The sequence below is a fragment of the Mesocricetus auratus genome, unplaced genomic scaffold, assembly GCF_017639785.1.
Source record: "Mesocricetus auratus isolate SY011 unplaced genomic scaffold, BCM_Maur_2.0 Super-Scaffold_100023, whole genome shotgun sequence".
NCBI lineage: Eukaryota > Metazoa > Chordata > Mammalia > Rodentia > Cricetidae > Mesocricetus > Mesocricetus auratus.
In genome coordinates, this window is record NW_024429204.1 from 4,279,187 (window position 1) to 4,286,907 (window position 7,721).

The window sequence follows — 7,721 nt, forward strand, 5'->3', positions numbered from 1 at the left end:
ATAAAATATAAATTCAGTCATTGGAATGATAAAGACGGGATAGTTATAGGATGCCATAACAATATCATTCTTTTTTTTTTGTGGAGGGGGGGTTTCAAAACAGGGTTTCTCTGTATTGTTTTGGAGGCTGTCCTGAAACTCACTCTGTAGACCAGGCTGGCCTCAAAATCAGAGATCCTCCTGCCTCTGCCTCCCGAGTGCTGGAATTAAAGGTGTGCGCCACCACTGCCCAGCACTTTTTTAAAATTATGTGTATGACTGTATTTTGTCTGTGCATCACCTGTGTACAGTGCACGGAGCTCTTGGAACCAGAGTCACAGACAGTTGTGAGCCACCGCGTGGGTGCTGGAATTGAACCTGAGTCCTCTAGAAGAGCAGGCAAGAGCAGCCAGTGCTCTTAACTGCTGAGCCATCTCTCCAACCCCCAAGATTATTCTCCTCAGCAAATTCAATACCGGTTTTCAAGACGATTGACAGTGCAGAGAAAAAAAAAGTACAATTTATTTATTAAGCCGGCCACAGAGAATAGAAACGTTTGCTTTGCTTTTGTTTTTCTGAGATGGGGGGGGGCTCTCACTGTGTTGCCTAGGCTGACCTTGAACTCCCAGGCTCAAGAAACCATTTTTGCTTCAGCCTCCCAAGTACCCGAGTTTACTCCTTTGTGCTGGGAATGGAGTCCAGGACTTTGCCCATCGTAACATGCAGCTTTCAACAGAGTCACAGCTCCTGCTGCTTATGAGATGACCAAGGATTTCTCTGGGATTAAATTTTTTTTTTCTGCAAAAAGGAATACGCAAGGCTGTGCCCCAGTACTGCTCACAAACATGAGTGTCAAGTGGCCATTTGCAGCCCCGTGTGAGAAGAGTCCATTCCTGTCTCACGTTCCTTAGCAAAGCTCAACCTCTGTACTGGTCACGAGAAGTCTAGAAGGAAACAAAAGGACTTGGTAGTTCTCTCCAAACTTTCAATTCATTGTATTCCACTACTCTTGTAACAGTTGAACACTGACAGTATAAAGATGGTTGAAATGAGTTGAGTGTGGTCTTCCATTCCTGTAATCCCAGCACTTGGGCGGTGTAGGGAAAAGGGACCAGTCAAAGAAACACACCCTGAGCAGAGCCAAAGAAACACACTTTGGCCCTGCAACCAGAACCAAAGAAATATACCCTGACCCTAAAACCAGTGCCAAAGGAACACACTTTGTCCCTGGAACCAGAGTCAGTGAAAGAAATGCACCCTGGCCCTAAAATTGGAGCCAAAAGGCTAAAAAGGACCAGAGAAAGAAATACACTTTGGCCCTGAAACCAGAGCCAAATCTGACCCTAATCCTGTGTAAAAAAGTAACCAATCGCAGAGCAGAGCTTTAGCCAATCTGAGCTCAGCACTGAAATTGGACCAATCCCTACTCTGGAAAAACTTCCCCGCCCCCAAGAATCCCTATATAAACCCTGTGTATGTTCAGCTTGGCTGAACTTTCAATAAACCCCTTTGGATGACCTTTGGGTGGAGATCTTTTGCGGCGGCGACAGAGCAGAGCAGAGCAGAGCAAGCAGAGGCGACCCTGGGCAGAGCAGAGCAGAGCAGAGCGAGCAGCCCTGTAACACTTGCCCAGGAAACCTTCCTCCGCAGAGCAGAGTTTTTTCACTCTGCTACTCCCTGCTCTCAGTTCTCCAGGAGCAGAGCTGAACTGTAGCAACTTTCCCCGAGAAACCTGCCAAGAAAACTGCTACACTAGGTGAACATCCCCAGCTGGAAGACCCTGTCCTGCCAGAGTGGAGCTGATACACCGGAGAAGCCTTTCTCTGAGGCAAGGCTGTAAGCTGCCAAGCTTACTGCAACCTGTGGTGGTCCTTGGCTCCCGAGCTCCAGGATACCTTTCCACCTCAGCTGTGTAACACTGAGTATTCTGTGACTCCCGAGTGCCAGAATACCTGACCCACTCCTGTTCCATCCTGTCCCGACCCATCCCGAAACGCTTACTGGCGGTGGCGGCAAGATGACTCAGTGGGTAAAGGTTTGCGGTGATATTCTTTCTGCTTGTGATCTAACAAATAAAGCTTGCCTGCAGATCAGAGCACAGAGCTAGCTACACTAGTTAGCCTTTAGAGGTCAGACAGTGGTGGCGCACACTTTTAATCCCAGCACTCGGGAGGCAGAGGCAGGTGGATCTTTGTGAGTTCGAGGCCGGGCTGGACTGATAGTCTCCAAAACAATACAGAGAAACCCTGTCTCTTAAAAACCAAAAAAAAAAAAAAAAAAAAAAGAGAGAGAGAGAGAGATGTCGCCGTCTGCTGCGCAGCCTGTGTCCGAGAACGTGCGGAGGGTGTCGGGGATTGACAACACAAAGACTTGTTCAACGATGTAAAGAAAACTTTAAACAGGCTCCAAAAAGGTTCAAGAAAACTTCCTAAGAAAGGCTCCCACCAGAGAAGCTTCTGCTCTCCTCTCTACCCTGGCTGGTTCTGCTCTGACACCAAAAACTGATCTGGGCGTGGCAGAAGAGGCAGTTAGTCTTTGGACAAGGTCGAGGTCAGGGTGGTTTCTGTGGGCAGGCCTTTTCCAGGAACTTATTGCCCCCGGGCATTGTATTGTTTTTAGTAAACATTGTCTTACAGCTGCCTACTCCCAGGCAGAAGGGGAAGTGGGTCTCTGCTCAAGGTCTGGTATCCCCACAGAGAGAGACAGAGGCGGGTGGTGGTGGCTCGCACCTTTGATCCCAGTACTTGGGAGGTGGAGACAGGAGTGATATGTCCGGGTAAAGAGAAGAATATAAGGCGGGAGGAGACAGGAGTTCATCGAATTCAGTGTGAGGGTTCACAGGGCCAGGATCGCTCCTTTGGTCTGAGGATTCTGTAGAGGAAAGGAGTCTCTCTTGTGGCTGCTCCTTTATTCCCTCATCTTGGAGTATTTACCCCAACATCTGACTCTGGGTTTTTATTATTAAGAACCTATTAGAACTGTCTTACAAAGGCTGCTGCTGCCAAACCCCGATGACCCAAGGTCAATCCTCTGGACTCACGGAGTTGATGGAGAGGACAACTCCCAAATGTTGTCCTCTGACCTCCATACATGTGCTATGACATGTGCGCCTCCCCACCCCCACAAACAAATAAAAGTATAAAATAAATAGAGTTCAAAGCCAGCTCAGCTCCATGAGACCTTATCTTAAAAAAAGAAAAGAAGAAAAAAGGTTCTATACCTATCTGTCTGTCTGTCTGTCTGTCTATCTGTCTATCTGTGTCTATATATGGATCTTGCAATTCTTTTTAAACCATAAAATTGGTTATCATGGTTCTCTTTCAGCATACAGAGCACCTAGAGATTACTGGAAGTCTGTGCAGCATCTACAACTGGATTTTTCTTTTTTAAACTAATTTAACTTATTTTTAAAAATGATGTATTACTTTTTTATTTTATGTGTATTGGTGTTTTGGCCTGCATGTGTCCATATATGAGGGTATTGAATCCCCTGGAGCAGACAGTTGTGAGCTGCCATGTGGGTGCTGGGAACTGAACCCTGGTCCTCTGGAGGAGCAGGCGGTGCTCTTATCCACTGAGCCATCTCTCCAAGCCCTAATTTAATTTAATTTAATTTAATTGTATGAGTGTTTTCCCTCCATGCATGCAAAGGTCAGAAGAGGGCATTGGACCACCTGGAACTGGAATTACCGGTGGTTGTGAGTCAATAGGTGGCTGCTGGGAGCGGTACCCAGGTCTCTGCAAGAACAGTCAGTGCTCTTAACCACTGAGCTGTCTCGCCAGCCCCTGCAATTGGTTCTTTAATCATTCGTGAACTGGTGAATGGAACATTTCGCCGGACTAGATTTCCAAACCTGACTTTCTGCTTGCTTTGGCTTTACTGTATGATAATTAAGTCTATATTTAGGACAATATACAATTGTCATTGCTGCCATTTTACGATTTTTTTTCAAACTAATTTACCACTGATGAGAAGTAAATAAAATATATTGGATTATTTTGAAGTTTTGCTTTTGTTGCCTAGATTGGAAAGTGTTGAAAGAAAGTATGGTGGGACCAAATTTTCATTCCTTTAGGTCTAATTTCGTTGCTAAGTGTTGCTAGTTTTTTCTTTTACTCTAGCCCCACATTGGAACGCCAAAATGTTGTTGCTTGTTTTGACTCTTTGGCTCTCAAATAAATCACACATGGGGACTGGTTCTTATTTATGCCTGGTCTTAGCTTGCTTCTAGCCAGCTTTCCTTAACTTAGCATCACCCCATCTATTTTATGTCTCTAGGCTTTTGTCTTTCTCTATTTCTGTATACCTTTCTTTACTTCATACACTCCATTGGGCAGTAGTTGTATTCTCTGGGAGGAATTTTCTATTGCCGTGTTCTATGGTCCTTGGAGTCATCCACTGGCATGGTCTTCCCTGAACCTCATCTTCCTTGGCTTCCTTGGCTACAACTGAACTACATTTGAGAGGACAGCCAACACACACACACACGAGAGAGAGAGAGAGAGAGAGAGAGAGAGAGAGAGAGAGAGAGAGAGAGAGAGAGAGAGAGAGAGAGAGAGAGAGAACACCTAACCCTAACCTGGTCTCAAACAAATGACATTCTTCCTAATGTGGTCTCCCCAACTGTTTATTTTGTTTTTGTTTCTGAAACAGGCTAGCTACAATGTAACTGAGGATAACCTTGTACTTTTGATCCTCCTGCCTGCTCTCTCAAATTCTAATGTTGGAATTATGACTATGTGTCCCTAGTCCTGGCTTGTGTGTTGCTAGAGATGGAACTGAGAGTTTTGTGCATTCTTTTTTTTAATTTATTTTTATTTTATGTGCATTGGTGTTTTGACTGCACATATGTCTGTGTGAAGGTGTCAGATCCCCTGGAACAGGAGTTACAGACAGTTGTGAGCTGCCATGCGAGTGCTGGGAATTGCACCTGGGGCCTTTGGAAGAGCAGCCAGTGCTCCAAGTCACTGAGCCATCTCTCCAGCCCCGGGTTCTGTGCATTCTAAACTAAGCAAGCTATCTACCAACCTGGGTGTGTGCCTAGCCCCTCATCAGACGGGATTTTACTTGGGTAAATTTCATAGATGGCTATTAAGTCATTAGACCCCTGTGTCTTGGCAAATAGGTAGATGAAATGATGAACCTTGAATTTTGTTTTGTTTTGTTTTTTTAGGATGGTTATCACATTGCATGCTATAACCAAGACTTTTCAGATGTGTATCCTCCTCTGTCTTCTGAGGGGGTATTAAGGAACGTCAGTGCATTGGTTACTGGGATCTCCGCTAGCATTAGGAAGCCTGGGTTTCTGATAGCCTTAACTTGATACCTTGGCAAAGTGGGTGGGCTTTGCTTTCTTGTTTTCACTTTCCCCGTCAAGGGCATGCTATTTACTTGCAATCTCTTTGCCATACTATTTATCTCCCCACACCCCCCCATGGCAGAGTTAATCACTTTGGAATCTGAATTGAGTTGAACACTAGTCTCTAGTGCTCATGGTTCCAACCACACTTATTTGGAGTCTCTAAAGGATTGCCAGCCTGCTGGTGGGTGACATCAAACTCTCTATAACAGCCACGTAACCCAGGCTGGCCTTGAACCTGCTCCTCGTGCCTCAGCCTCCCAAGTGCTGGGATTACCAGTACGAACTGCCATGACTGGCTTGATCCCTACTCTTGGAACAGATACTTCTATTTCTGTAGTAAAACTAACCATTACATGGCCATATGGCCACTCAGAATAAGTGTTACCTTTCTTAGCCTTCCTTGTAACAAACTCTGGCCCTGAGACTTAGTTTAGGCACATGTAACATGAGTGCTAATAATAAGTCTTAATAATAAAAGCCGGGCGTTGGTGGCGCACGCCTTTAATCCCAGCACTCGGGAGGCAGAGGCAGGCGGATCTCTGTGAGTTCGAGGCCAGCCTGGTCTACAGAGCGAGATCCAGGACAGCCTCCAAAGCCACAGAGAAACCTTGTCTCAAAAAACCAAAAAATAAAAAAATAAAAAAATAAAAAAAAACCAGGCTGGGTGTTGGTGGCACACGCCTTTAATCCCAGCACTCGGGAGGCAGAGGCAGGCGGATCTCTGTGAGGTCGAGGCCAGCCTGGTCTACAGAGTGAGTTCCAGGACAGCCTCCAAAACAATACAGAGAAACCCTGTTTCCAAAAACCAAATAAATAAATAAATAAAAGATAAAAACCCGGAGTCAGATATAAGGGGAAATGCTGAGTGATCAGAGCAAAACCAGTCACCTTAGCTACTCAGCCTCCCAGCCAAAACTGACTGAGCTCCTGCCTCCTTTCGCCTTATCACTCCCTCTCTGCCCAGCAGTCTCACTTCCTGTCTCTCTGCACAGACCTCCAGACCTCTATGGTTAGCTAGTGGTTAGCCCCGCCCTCTGATCTTCAGGCAAACTTTATTTGTTAGACTATAAACAAGACGTCACCACAACTGTCACTCTACGAAACAGGTGTGCCGTGTGTCTCTCTCTCTCTGAACTGTGTCACGAAAACCGTATGTCAAAGACGGGAGAACGGGGAGATAGGACGGGCTGGTGAGAGACGGCTCAGTGGGTGAACGGACTTGCCATGCAGCCCTGAGGAGCTAACCCAAGTTAAAACTCTGGAACCCACTGGAAAGAAAAGACCAAAGCTCACATCTTGGCACTTCTATCGGAGTTGGAGCCAGAGACGGGAGAACCAGCTGGAGCCTTCCCTACACGGAGCCCAGGTAGAAATAACAGACCGTGCGGGCAAATGGGTGGAAAGAGAACTAACTCCCAGAAAGCTGTCCTCTGACGCCCCTGCTCGCGCGCGCGCACGCGCACACACACACACACACACACACACACACACACACACACACACACACACAGAATAAACGACGAGCTGGTCAATAACCACACGCAGTTTTCCCTACTAAGTACAACTGAATCCCAAGAATGTTGCACAGAGGCAAACATAATGGGCAGGAGTGGGGTTTGAGGCCCCGCCCCCTAGCACAGCAAAAACAAACAACAGAACCAGAAACGCTCTAAGCTATGGAGAGGAGACAGGGAGACAGATCACCTATGGATGCGGTGACCCAAGCCACAGCATGGCAGTGAGTTCCCGGTGTTCTTTTTTTGCCTACTGTATCTTGGATTTGGAAGGGAGCTATCCAGCAACTTGGAAATGCCAACAGGCTAAGAAAAGAAAAAGGGCTCCCACAAAAGCCTGCTCTCCCTGGCCAAGGACCTGAAAAGGGGCAGCCGGACAAGGACGGAAAACACTTTCAGCTGAAAACGGCTCTAACTGGAGCCAAACTCCACAGAGAAGCTGTGGCTCACATACCACCGCTGCTAGAAAAGGCTGAACTGGGGAGCCTGGGTCCCAGCCTCACTGGTCTGTGGAGCCAGTGCTGAGCGTACAATGTGAATATAAAACCACTACATGGCCGCGTGGTGTGGAAGAGGCCGTGTAGGGCCTGAGAACTCCATCCCTGCAAGAGGGCAGAGACCACGCAGGCAGCTTGTGCCTCCTCCGTATTACCCCCCTCTCTGCCATAGTGAGACACATTTTTTGCCCCTCTGGGGTGGTGTCAGAGTACGACTTTATGTATGCCCAGCAGCAACCAGGCTACCCCATACTCTGTGATGTCAGTGGAAGCCACATGGGGTACAGAATGCCATGCTTCTATCCATCTCAGTCAAAACAAAAAAACTAGCAGGGGCCCGGGGTTATAGCTCAGTGGTATGAGACCTG

The 7,721-nt window shown here is 47.0% G+C and overlaps 1 long non-coding RNA gene across 1 annotated transcript; it reads right to left on the reverse strand.

Annotated features, from left to right (window-relative positions):
- Positions 1-470: 470 nt before the first annotated feature.
- On the reverse strand, positions 471-6,761 carry LOC121133741. The gene is made up of 2 exons (XR_005870719.1): positions 6,636-6,761; positions 471-923 (listed from the first exon to the last, which is right to left on the reverse strand). It is a non-coding gene; the product is annotated as an uncharacterized LOC121133741 (long non-coding RNA).
- Between the last annotated feature and the right edge of the window lie 960 nt (positions 6,762-7,721).